Below are 13,145 nucleotides of genomic sequence, written 5' to 3'. Positions count from 1 at the left end.
CAAAAGTAAAGCAGAATGGGGGAACAGAGAGGGATAGGGGCTACAGGAGGCTTTATTTTTTACAGAGAGGCCTAGGAAGTCCTCACTGCAGTGATGTCACTTGAGTAGAGGCTGGAGTGATAGAGGCACTGAGCCTTGAGGGCACTGGGGGGACGTGCATTCTGGGCAGAGGGGACTGCCAGTCCTGTGGCAGGAGTGTATCTGGCACAGATGAGGCACAGCAAAGAGGCTGGCATGACCCGAGCAGAGTAAGCGAGGGCAAGGGGGCAGGATTCGAAGTCAGAGAGGTGTGGGATTCAGATTGCAGAGGGCTTTGAGGGCTGTTGTAAGGTTCTAGCTTTTACTCTGAGATGGAGGGCTTCTGGGTGGGGGATGAGCAGAGGAGAGACAGGACCCAATGTACATTTTAAGTAGGCCGAAAAATGCACCCCTAAGACGTCTACAGCCAATCTCCAGACCGTGAATATGGCTAAAAGAACTTTGCAGACGTGATGAAGGTCAAAGTCCCTGAGATGGGGAGATTACCCACTGATGTAACCACAGGTGTCCTTATTAGAGGGAAGCAAAGGAGATGCTGGTCCAGAGGAGGAGGGGAGGTGATGGCAGAAGCAAGATATGGAGAGACATGAGCTGAGGCAGGTGGTCTCCAGAAGCTAGACAGAGCAAGGACCAGATTCTCTCTAGAGCCACTGGAAGGAACCAACTCTGCTGATGTCTTGACCTTATTCAGTGAATCTGCTTTTGGGCTTTGAGCCTCCAGAGCTGTAAGAGAATAAATGTGTGTTGTTTTAGACCATCGAGTTTGCGTTAATTTGTTACAGCAGCCACAAGAAACTAATGCAGATCCCTGTAGCTCCTCTGCAGAGAACTAAAAGTTGTCTTAGGAAGAAGCAGAAAGACCAGTTGGGAGGCTTTTCAACCATCCCCCAGAAAGGCAAGGGGGCTTGGGCAGCATGTCAGGTGTGAAAAGGTGGTGGCAAGTAGCTGGATTCTGGCTCCATGTTGAAGGTAGAGCTGAGAATTAGATACAGTGTGGCCAAGGAAAATCAAAGATGGTCTCAAGATTTTTGGCCAGAGTAACTGGCAGAGCAGGCACCGTTTCCTGAGATGGGGAGGGGCAAAAGAGGGGCAGGCTTGGAGGGGGTGGGGGCAAAATCAAGAAATCAACCTTGTGCGTATGAAGTGTGAGTCCAGGAGATCATCAAATATGTGAGTCCATTTCTGGGGCGAGGTCCAGGATAGTGACATAAATGTGGGTGTCTTCAATCCAAGTTCTCGCTGTCTGCCTGAGACAAGGGTGCGCTTTTCACTGAAGATGGGCTTTGGGCAGTGGTCCTAAAGAGCTGCATTCATCTGATGACTGCCCTGCTCCAGGCCCTTTGCACATGATGTCATCTGTCCCCACCAAGCCTTCGAGGCACTGTTATCACAATCCCCATGCTACAGGTGCAGACACGGAGGCTCAGCAATGCGATGTGAACTACGTGAACTGCCCACAGTCATCAGGGAGGAAGGGGCAGAGCTGGGATTTGAACCCAGGTCTGCAGGGACACCAGGGAACCTTCAAGGGTTAAGCTGGAGACTGGCCACTTAAATTCCTGCCCCTGCAGCCTGGGAAGGTGAATGCCATTATTTCAAACTGTGTCGGCAGCATGATATCCCCTGCAAAGGGAGCCAGGCTTGGAGTGTTTGTCAGGAACCACCGGGAGGAAAAGAGAAGTTGCATGGCCAAAAAACCTTGAACTTGCTGAAGGCCTGATATTTCTGTAATTTTGCCTTAGGCATCCCAAAAATTGATCACTCAGGGGAAACTGAGGCAGCACATCAGCCTTGTGCTCCTCGAAAGCTGGGCCCAGGTCAGCTCCATTTCTGCCTTCCTCCTGGCACTTAACGTGCAGTCCCTTACCTGCAAGAGGTGAAGGGCTTGATTCTATGGAGCCGCTTGTACTATATTTGGGAAGGGGAGTTGGTCCTCCAGCCCTTCTCTTCTTTGTCCCCTGGTACCCTCACTCTCTGGGCCTTGCCAGCTGTAAGGCTGCTGCACACACCGGACCTCTGATGCCCTCACACCTGAGCAGGGTAAGCCAACAGCGTGTGTGAGTAGCTTCAGAGAGAGTGTGGTGAGTGGGAAGTACGATGAGAACTTCGCTATCCAGATCCTGTGTCTTGTACAGATGGATGAGCCACGGCTATCCACCGAGGATGCCTGTCATCTCCTCCAAGAGCTGAGCTGCCGCCCAGCCTCTGACAGCTAGAAAGAGCCTTTTGTTTCTTCTGTGCCTGGAGGAAGGCCTTGTATTGTCTGTTTGTTCAGCGAATAGGCTCTGCCTGATTGTGGGCCATTAATAAATGCATCTGTTTGGATTTCACAAGTATATTTGAATTCCCAAGTCTTCCACGGCATACCAGGAAGCAAACACAGCCGACACTTTCAGAACAAATACCCCAGCGGGACATGTGCAGGATTAAACTGGAAACCGCCAGAATGGAAGTATGCAGAGAAAGCACCTGGCACATAGTGAGGACCTGCTGTGTGTTGGGTGAGGTGGGCAGAGCTGGGCTGTGGACTCAGACAGATCGGGGTTCCAAAACTGTATCTGCCATTGACCAGCTGTGTGACTGTGCAAGGGACTGGCCTGCCAGAAACTCAGTTTCTTTGTGTGCCACTGAGAATTTCAACCCCTAATTGCATGGATTGTGTGGTATAACGTGTAGAGTGGCTGCACTGTTGCCTCATTTATTCCTAACTCTCTAAGGCAGGTATTAGGCATCCCCACTTTGCAGACGATAACACTGAGTCTCAGAGAAGAAATCAATTGCCCCAAGTCCTATAGCCAGGAATGCTCTGTTGGGTTACAAAGTCACGCTGACTGCTAGTCTCTGCCTTGGACTAGCCAGTTAGCTCTTCAGTCCTCGTAAAACTACGCAGGGATTGGAGCAGTGGCATGATCTTGTCCAGGCCTTCTTATGGACCAGGCTTGTGGCTGCTGGTGGGCTGTGTTAGGGACTGCGTGGCCTTCCCCTGGACCCCAGGACTTTCCCAAAGGGCAGCTTTGGGCCTGATGGCAGCTCAGCCAGGTGTTTCAACACGGCCTGTCTGCTCTCAGCTTCTTGGTCGCAGTTTGAATTGCTCGGTTCCCCCGATACTGGGCGCCTGCTGGGGGCTTCTCACCTGCCTCTGGGGCGGCCCATCCTGGTAGATGTGGATTTCCATGTATGGACTCAACACGGCTCTTCCCAGACCCTGCGTTGACTTTGCACAAGGATTTTTTTTTTTCCTCTCTTGTAGCTTCCTGGGAGATGGCCTGTTTGATTTCTACAGGAGCTGTCACTGTAATTAACCTTCATTGAGTTCTGCATGGAGGCTGACTCAGGCTTTGTCCAGGAAGGAAGAGTGAAGTAGTGAAGTGTCTTATTTCTGCCTGTCACTTGCTGAATGATTAACTTACAGGAGGGGATTTCGCCCCTGCCCCCGGCCGCCTGCAAGCCTGAGTTTCCTCCTCTGTGAAATGAGCACAAGGAAACTCAAAGGAGCCAATGAGATAACATTAACTTCATGTTTGCTAGGAGGACGGAGATGGCCTGCACACAGGCTGGCACGGTGAGGGGCACATCCGTGGGTGAGCGCAAACCCCATGAGGGCAGGGCCTGGGTCAGCCTTCCTCTCGGCTGCGTCCACAGTGCCCAGGACACTTCTGAGCTCCTAATGGGGCTGGGGAACGTGTGTTGAATGAATACTTATTGCCGTCACCTGTCTCTAGGGGCTTCCACTTAGAGCTTCATAGTCTCAGGAGAGTGCTAGGAGAGACGGCAGCTGGAACAGTTCACAGGCAGAGATGCCTGTGAGGAGGAAAGTGTAATTAAATCGCTGTTTAAGGAGCAGCTCATCCGCATGCTGGGAGCATCCTTGCCTGGGTATGGATGCACACGGCGGGGAGTGGGGCAGAGGCCTGGTGCCCCCTGCATGCCAGGTGCTGTGCGAGGCAATTCATGCACCTTAACTCATCGAATGCTTTCAAGCATTCCTCACAGGTGGGAGGTCATCCCGTTTTGCTGATTAAGAAATTGAGGTTCAGGACAGGAAGTGACTGGTCCAAGGTCACATGGCAAAGAGGAGTGGGGCCAGGAAGCCCGATTAAGTCCCTGGAGAGTGTGTCTTTATGTTTCTGCCCATTAGCCTCTCCTCCCTTTGGGGAAACACCTTCCTCTGCTCCATGACCCAGGCTTGGCCACTCAGAGGGCCGCCCCTCTGGAGGCTGGGGCAGAGGGCTCTATCTGCTGGGGAGGCTGAGCTGGCACAGTGAGGTCTTGGGTGCTGCTGCCGGCCATCTTGCCCCTGTGGGGAGGGCCTCCTGAGACTAGAGCCCCACAGAGAGCAGAGCCACACGCAGAGAGGCCCTTCCTGACAGCACGGTAGGGCCCCTGAGGCCAGCTCTGCCCTTGGCCTTTTCAGTCCTGGGAGCCAATAAAGGCCCATTTGGGCTATAGCTATCTGGAGTTGGACTTCTGCCACTTGCAACCAAAACAGTCCTGGCTTGTGTCATCTGGGGTGGGAGACTGGATAAGCTCTGTGAACTGAAAAACGTGGAGGGCATGGCCTCATGTGCTGGACTGGAGAGGGGCTTCCTTGGTGGGAAAGGATTTCAACTGTGCATCCAAGATCTAGGGGAATCCAACCAACACAAGTGGTGCTGGCTTTGGTTCTCTCTCTCTCGTTGGGGAAGAATCTGATTGTCATGGACAGTTGGGTGAGAGTCTTTTCCTTGACTGACTGTTAAGCCCACCAAGATAACACCCTATGAGTAGACCCTATGAGTAGACAGACTCACTCAGAGCTTTGGGAGAAAAAATTACATCTTCTCAGCATGAGCTGAGGACTCCATCAACCTGCCGGCTTCCTCCCGCCTCTGCCTGCCCGGCACTGCCTTGCTCTTTGAGAAGAGACTGGGCAAGCTGACTTCCCTTTGACTGGGCCCCAGAGTCCCCAGCAGGAAGATCTGATATCTGGGGAGACCCCCCCACTCCCAGCCCTTCCTTCCCAGGGTCCCCAGCCAAGAGCAGGGAGAGTGAGTAACAACTCGGAACACCTCGGCTGATACCAGGGCTCACTCCCACCCGGCAGAGCTTGCTCCCTGGAGCCCAGGAAATGCCAGGGCAGCATTCTTGGCCAGCAACCTTCCCCTCTACCCCTCCAGGCTTCGCTAATTCTTCAGCCCCTCCTTCCCCGTCACTCAGAGGCCAGAGCAGTGGTTCTCAGAGTGTAGTCCCTGCACCAGTGGCATCAGTGCCATCCACATGCTTGTCAGAAATGCAACATTCCAGCCCCCATGCCAGACCGACTGTAATAATTTGCTAGGGCTGCCACAACAAAGTCCCATAGTTTGGGTGGCTTAAACAATAGAGACTTCTTTTCTCTTCGTTCTGGAGGTTAAAAGTATGAGACCAAGGTGCTGCCCAGGTTGGTTTCTTTCTTTCTTCCTTTTTTTTTTTTTTTTTTTTTTTGAGACAGAATCTTGCTCTGTCACCAGGCTGGAGTGTAGTGGCACGATCTTGGCTCACTACAACCTCCATCTCCCGGGTTCAAGTGATTCCCTTGCCTCAGCCTCCCAAGTAGCTGGGACTACAGGCGTGTGCCACCATGCCTGGCTAATTTTTTTTTGTATTTTAGTAGAGATGGGGTTTCACCATATTGGTCAGGATGGTCTCGATATCCTGACCTCGTGATCCACCCATCTTGGCCTTCCAGAGTGCTGGGATTACAGGCGTGAGCCACCACACCTAGCCCGGGTTGGTTTCTTCAGAGGCCTCTCTGCTTGGCCTGCAGATGGCCACCTTCCTGCTGTGTCTCAGGTGGTCATCCCTCTGTGTCTTGTGGCTCACTGTGTCCTGATCTCCTCTTCTTATAAGAACACCAGTCATATTGGATTAGGGCCCACCCAAGTGACTTCATTTTACCTCATTTACTTCTTTAAAGGCCCTATGTCCAAATACAATCACATTCTGAGGTACTGGAGGCTAGGGCTTCAACATGTGAATTTTTTTGTGGGAGATGCAATTCAGCCCATGACACCTACTGAATCAGAAACCCTGGGGTGGGACCTGGCAGTCTGTGTTGTAAGGAACCCCTGGTGATTCTGCTGACTGACCAAGTGTGAAAACCACTGGACTAGAGTTTAGATCACCCATGAGGTACCGAGCCCTGTGCTAGTCGCCTAATCAGTCAACAAATGGCGTTAGCTCCTGATTAATGGGTGCTGGGTCACACAAAAAACCGCCCCCAGCCTGGCCCTCCTGGAGGGCACACACAGTCTGGATGGGGGACAGATGCAACCATTGATTTAAAAGACTCCATTAAATGATTACGAGAGAGACCAGGGCTGGAAGATACTCAGGGTGCCCTGGAGCAGAGGAGCCTTCTTGGAAGAAGCGAGGTGACTGCCCGGATCCGAAGGAAGAATGATGGTTACCAAGGTCGGAAGCAGTGGCTTCAGACAGGTGCCCCAGCCTAGGGATAGCATAGACCAGGAGCCTCGAATGTGACCATGGGCACCCCAGGGAATGTGCAAGGTAATTCCTTGGGGTACAGGAAGAAATCACTAAATTTTTAAAAATCTTGATAAACAATAAAAGGATCAAAATGAGGATCCACCAATGAGGGTCAGTGGTTCTCACACTGGGTTCCTTGGGACCCTGGAATTCTGTGGAGATGCCCCAGGGGGAGTGGTAGACTGAGCATTTTCATTTTCATTTGCCTTATATGTCTATTTTTTATCTTGCCTTTCATTCATTTCAACTATTGAAGTATACTTTAAACGTATGCAATATGTTAGCACGGAAGTACAGGTAGATACTTTTGAAGATAAAAAGTATACCAGTATTGGGGGTGTGCTGAACATAATTCTATGAATGTGGTGCTTGCCAACAAAATGTGGAGACCACTGCTATATATATATACAAAGGTGGGGAGGCTAAAAAGAACCAGGAAGGCTGGTGTGGCTGGAATCCAGAAAGGAGTGGGGCAGTACATTGACATGAGGCTGAAGGGGTATCTTAAGGGGCAGTGGGGAGCCACTGAAGGTACTTGAGCAGGAGAGGGGCTCCATATCAGATTTGTCGTTTTATTTTTATTTTTTTATTTTTGAGATGGAGTTTTGCTCTTGTTGCCCAGGCTGGAGTGCAAGGGCACGATCTTGGCTGACTACAATCTCCACCTTCCGGGTTCAAGTGATTCTCCTGCCTCAGCCTGCTGAGTAGCTGGGATTACAGGTGCACACCACCACACCTGGCTAATTTTCTGTATTTTTAGTACAGACGGGGTTTCACCATGTTGGCCAGGCTGGTCTCGAACTCCTGACCTCAGGTGGTCCACCGGCCTCGGCCTCCCAAAATGCTGGGATTACAGGCGTGAGCCACCGCGCCCAGCCAGCTTTGTGTTTTAAAAACAACAGTCTGGCTTCTCTGGGGAGGATGATGTGAAGCAGGCAAGAGCAATTCCAACTTAGAACCTCTGTGCTCTTGGGGGTAGCAGGCTGGAGGGGTAGGGAAAGGATGTGTTCTGCAGCCCCTCAGCCTCGTTTCCAATTCCCTCTCTACTTCTTTTAGTTGTGTGACCTCATTTACAGTGTCCAACCTCTCAGTGCTTTGTTTCTTCACCCTAAAAACAGGAGTCACCACAGGGCTGTAGTGAGGATGAAGCCACATCATGCAAATCAAGGACTGAAAACAGAACCCAGCACAGAGAAAGCGCTCTGTGTGTGTTCGCTGTTTTTACTTGTTATTTTTGCCTCCGCAATTTGCCTGGGCCCTCCTCTGAGGCAGGAGACTTATCTGTCCACCCTGAGCCCTCAGCAGCCCAGGCTGCTTCTGATAATGCTACCAATTCACTGTGTGCCTTGGGGCAAGTCCCATCTCTATTTGGAGCCTCAGTTTCTCCTTATGCAAAATGAGGACCAAAATGAGGATCCACCAGTGAGGATCAGTGGCTCTCACGCTGCATCCCTTGGGGCCCTGGAATTCTGTGGAGATGCCCCGGAGGAGTGGCGGACTGAGCATTTTCATTTTCATTTGCCTTATATGTTTGGATCATGTAAAAAATTTCATTTGAACGAAGAAATCTGTTGCTTCTAACAACCTTTTAAAAGCTTGAATACAAATGGATGAGATATTCCATAAAGGTCTTCCAGGCCCAGAGTTGATGAATCTTGTTGCAAAATCATAATGGGCTAGCAGCTTAAGTCGCCCGTTATAAATGTCTCCCTGGCACAGAATTCGAGTTTCTCACGTATAATCCCTGCCCCCATTAGGCCCTGTTATTCCTGTGCACAAGGATGTATAATGTCTCTCCCTCGTCGGCTGCAAGCTGGCCCTCAAGATTTATGTGTGGCTCCTGTTTTTCCTCATGCAAATGCTGCCTGTCGGTTCCTTCCATCTTTCCTAATAAGTCATCTTCCTCACCCTTGGTAATCTCTCTCACTTTTCCCTGGACCGCCAACAGCTGGCCTTCGTTTATGCAGACAGCAGATGCCAGTCAGCAGCACCCAGGGACTCCGTATGAAAGGGGCCCCAGTTCAGTGGGGATATTTGAGCCAAGCTTCGAGCTGCAGGTCTCGAACTTCGGTGAACATCAGAATCTCCTGGCAATGCAGTTTTCTAGGCTTCGGGTCTTCGGACGAGAGGCTGCCATGGCGTCCAGGAATCTGAACACTTAGCGAGCCGCATGTGGGCTTCTGAGGCGGTGTTCTTGAGAGTGTTCTAGGGGTCTAGGCCTCAGTGTTCCAGAGACAATGTCTTTAGATTAAGTTGAAAACCACTCCCTCTTTCACTCACATTCCTCCTCCATTCACTCATCCAGCCAGTCGGCAAACCCTCACTGAGCACCCACCTGTAGCCAGCGTTGCACTGAGAATAGAAAGATAAGCCAGACCCCAACTCTCCCCTTGCCAAATGCATGGTACAATTTGGGAGCTTACAACTTTCTGTCTAATAGAACAAGGCATGAAAGCAGCAGGTTAAAGAGGAGATGACCCAGGCTCTGGAATGAGACGGGCTGCTCACTAACTTACTGGCTGTGATGGTTAATACTGAGTGTCAACTTGATTGGATTGAAGAATACAAAGTATTGATCCTGGGAGTGTCTGTGAGGGTGTTGCCAAAGGAGATTAACGTTGGAGTCAGCAGGCTGGGAAAGGCAGACCCACCCTTAATCTGGGTGGGCACCATCTAATCAGCTGCCAGAGCAGCTAGAATAGAAGCAGGCAAAAAAATTGTGAAAAGAGAGACTGACCTAGCCTCCCAGCCTACATCTTTCTCCCATGCTGGATGCTTCCTGCCCTCGAACATCAGACTCCAAGTTCTCCAGTTTTGGAACTCAGACTGGCTCTCAGCCTGCAGATGGCCTATTGTGGGACCTTGTGATCACGTGAGTTAATACCTAATAAACTCCCCTTTTTATGTATATCTATTCCATTAGTTCTGTCCCTCTAGAGAACCCTGACTAATACAGCGACCCTAGGAAAACAGCTAAGCCTTCCTCTGCCATGCTATTATTACAATGGTAATAATAACGGAATGTGCTGCTGGGGGTTATCAGGAAGATTAAACAGGGTCACGGACGGGAAGCTCTTGGCTGATGCCTGGCACACAGCAGTTTTCAATAAACAGTGGTAATTCCATTTCAGGTGGAATTTGCTTCTTTTTTTTTTTTTTTTTTTTTTTTTGAGATGGTCACACTCTGTCGCCAGGCTGGAGTGAGGTGGCGCGATCTTGGCTCTCTGCAACCTCTGCCTCCTGGATTTTCCTGCCTCAGCCTCCCGAGTAGCTGGGACTACAGACGTGTGCCACCATGCCCGGCTAATTTTTGTATTTTTAGTAGAGATGGGGTTTCAGGCTGATCTCGATCTCCTAACCTTGTGATCCACCTGCCTCAGCCTCCCAAAGTGCTGGATTACAGGTGTGAGCCACTGCGCCTGGCTGGAATTTGCCTTCAATATTTAGGATATTTAGCTTCCTCTTTAGTCAACCAAGTCATCTCACTGTTAGAAAAAAATTTTCTATACTTTGCTTTTTGTATTCCTTTTCAGTTCAAGGGTCCCTTTTCCTAGGATGCCTTGGGCTGGGGCATGACTAATCCTTCTCTAAACAAGTCTGTGGCCATGTCCTCTCTTGGGAGAGCGGCTGAGAGCTCAGGCCCTGGTGCCAGGTGGGTTTGAATCTGGTTCCAGCTGTGTGGCCATGGGCAAGCCACTTCACCTCTCTGAGCCTAAGGACAGTATGTACAGCATGGTACTGTTGAGGTGTTATATACATGGAGATCTACAAAGCTTATCTAGGCACACATTCAGCAGTCATAAACTATTAGCGACAATTCTTCATTCACTGAATAGATATTTGTTGAGCACCTACAATCTGCCACACGTTGGACTTTACACCAGAGACATAGCAGTTCATTCAAAAACAGACCCAACAATAAGTAAACAAAAACAGACATAGATATGTCAGGGTGCTGAGCACCATGAAGAAAAATAAAGCAGGGGAAGGGATGGGTGGGGGTATTTAACTAGGACGCTGCAGGAAGTCCTATTGCAAATGGGCTGTTTGAGCAGAGCCCTGAATGAAGGCGGGAGAAGGGAGCCTCTCTGTGATGCCTCCTGACCAGGGTCTGGTGGCGGGAGAGACTGGGACTGTAGCCCCGCATTGGCAGCAGGACTTCCACGATGAAGGGTTCCTCCCAGCTCCCCGCCTCCCTCCTCCTGCTTTTGCTCCCTTTTGGCAACCCCAAGAGGCTGAGAATGTCCTTGGTCACGCTGCTCCCTGGAGCCAGGGCTGTCTCCCCAAGAAGCAGTCCAGTCTTCCCTGTGGAGCTCATGACAGTATTCCCTGGGAACACAAGCCGCGGAGAGGAGACGCCCCAGGAGTTAACAAAGGCACTGAACTATTTAGCTTAATCACTGACTTCTCTCTCTTGACCTCTCCTCCAACCAAGTAGATAAATGGCCTCGCTCTGTTCAGTGCTTGGCTCGGGTCACAATAAATCAGCTGGCTGTGTATGCGTGCACGCTCACTCTCCCAAGCTGAGGCCAGCCTTCCTGTGATAAACCACCAGTATTTATTCCAGTCTGTCCTGTGTGTGTCCTGGAAACAGAACTAATTTGGGGTTGGGGTGTGTTTTCAGGTTCATGCTCTGCTCTTCTTATCCCCTAGAGTCTGACAGAGCTAAGCCAAGCCAGAGTTACGCTGACACACAAAAATGACACAGGCTAAATCACAAACCCTGCAAAGGCTGCTGAGTTTCATCATCCCCATCCCAAAGGCAAGCCCCTCTTCTCTTGAGTAAAGATACCTAATGTGTGTCAGGGGATTCACCAGATGCAGACAGGAACCAAACCCCATCCTGCCCTAGAAGAGTCTGCAGGCCGGTGAGGAGGGCAGACAACTTTCACCCAGGACAAAACTTGCTAAGATAATAAAGAGACATCACATTTTGCCGAGTACTCACTATGCACCAGGAGTTGTTCCAAGATCCCAGTTAGCAGTAACACATTTAAACCTCAGAGCAGCTCAACATGGTAGAGGTGTGTTCCCATCCACAACACTGCACTGACACCAGACAGCCTGGGAGGGCTGTGGGAGCCAGACTGGGTATGACTCTGTGGCCTGGGGTCAGATGTCTGCAGCTTCCCAGAGAAGAACACACTTGACTGAGCCTTGTTGGGGTGAAGAAGCACCTGACAAGTGGAAAATAATTCCAGGCAGAAGGACCAGTGTGGGCCACGAAAGGCACGTGTGGTCCTGTGGTGTACTCTCACCCACCCAGGTCCTATTATCGTGCCCATTTTCAGAGATCAGTGAGGTTGAGCAAGTTGCCCAGGGACACACAGGAGGCACTGTTCAGATTTCCACTCCTGGTTACCAACCACTGGGTCTACTGCCTCCAGACAATGCAGGTCACAGGGGCACATCATATGGAGCCTCCTGGAGGGCTCGTTTTCATCTCAGATGTCAGGAGGCAAGGCCCAGAACGTGCAGGGCCCCGAGATCTGTGCTCAGCGGCTTGGACTGGAGGCTGAGTAGACCAGCTGTAAGCAGGCTCTGGAGGCTATCGCCCCAGTAGCCCTAGTGGCTTAGCAGGAAGACCACAGCCTGCACCCGCCACTCACTTCCAGACCCCACACCAGGGGCCCCTGAAAGGGGACAGGATGTGCCTCTGGACTTGCAGACACCCACCCCCCAAGACAGTCCTCCAGGGGCCCATCAATCCCCACAGCCTTTCCTTCTTCCTCAAGGGCCTCCGCCCTCGAGAGGGACCTTTTCGTGAGAAAACAGAGCTGCCTTACCCCACCCAGTTCCCCTTCCACACTGGGAAAGCAGGGCTCAGACCGCAGGGAGGGATGGAGAAGGGAGAGCTTGGAGGCTGTTGGAATGAACTGGGCTGGGGGTGGGGGGCATTCCTGTAAAAGAGGACTCGAGGCCTCCAGGGGCTGGGGCAGGAGGCAGTCAGGCCGCTCGAGATTCTGGCCACTTGGCTCAGTCATGTTTCAGAGCCTCGGCTTCCTCACCTGTAATGTGGGGACAGTGGTTGTTCCTTGAGGCACGCCAGGAGGGGAGAATGAAGTGGAATATGGAAAGGGCCTGCCGCTGTTCCCGGTACAAGGAGTTTGGGTGGCGGGTCCCCAAGGACCTATTTATTGTTAGTATGAGCCATGACAGCAATCATCTAGCAATGCCTTCTGCGGCACGAGACCAGAATGGCAGACACGGTGGAGAAAGGCAGCCCTGGTTGTACTCAGAGGCACGGGGCTGTTTTCCTTCTGCTGGTGGCTGCGGCTGGGGGTGGAGGGGGCGGGTGGGGGCTGAGCTCAGCTCTTAGCTGGAGATGTTTCAGCATCTGATGTGACACTGCTGTTGTTTTTGGCTTCACATCCAAGACTCTTTCACGGCTAATTACTCACTGTCTTGGGAGACTGGCCTAGGAGCCTGAGAAAGGAGAGAGGAGAGAGAGTGCCGGTTTCTGTTTTGCAACCAGTTAAGGAGGCAGCAGTGCTGGGACCCATGGACCTGGCTGGAAGGAATAAAGTCTTTTGCATGCTCTCAGCTTTATTGAGCTATGATCTACGTACAATAAAATTCACAGTTTGGATAAACCTACT

General features: G+C 51.2%; 1 long non-coding RNA gene across 1 annotated transcript; it reads right to left on the bottom strand.

The window, feature by feature from the left end:
- Positions 1–10,370: 10,370 nt before the first annotated feature.
- On the bottom strand, positions 10,371–12,629 carry LOC129486130 (uncharacterized). The gene is made up of 3 exons (XR_008658865.1): positions 12,555–12,629; positions 11,495–11,723; positions 10,371–11,130 (listed from the first exon to the last, which is right to left on the bottom strand). It is a non-coding gene; the product is annotated as an uncharacterized lncRNA (long non-coding RNA).
- Positions 12,630–13,145: the final 516 nt, after the last annotated feature.

The sequence above is a fragment of the Symphalangus syndactylus genome, chromosome 7, assembly GCF_028878055.3.
Source record: "Symphalangus syndactylus isolate Jambi chromosome 7, NHGRI_mSymSyn1-v2.1_pri, whole genome shotgun sequence".
In the NCBI taxonomy this organism is placed as follows: Eukaryota; Metazoa; Chordata; class Mammalia; order Primates; family Hylobatidae; genus Symphalangus; species Symphalangus syndactylus.
This window is presented reverse-complemented; position numbering and strand designations above follow the sequence as displayed.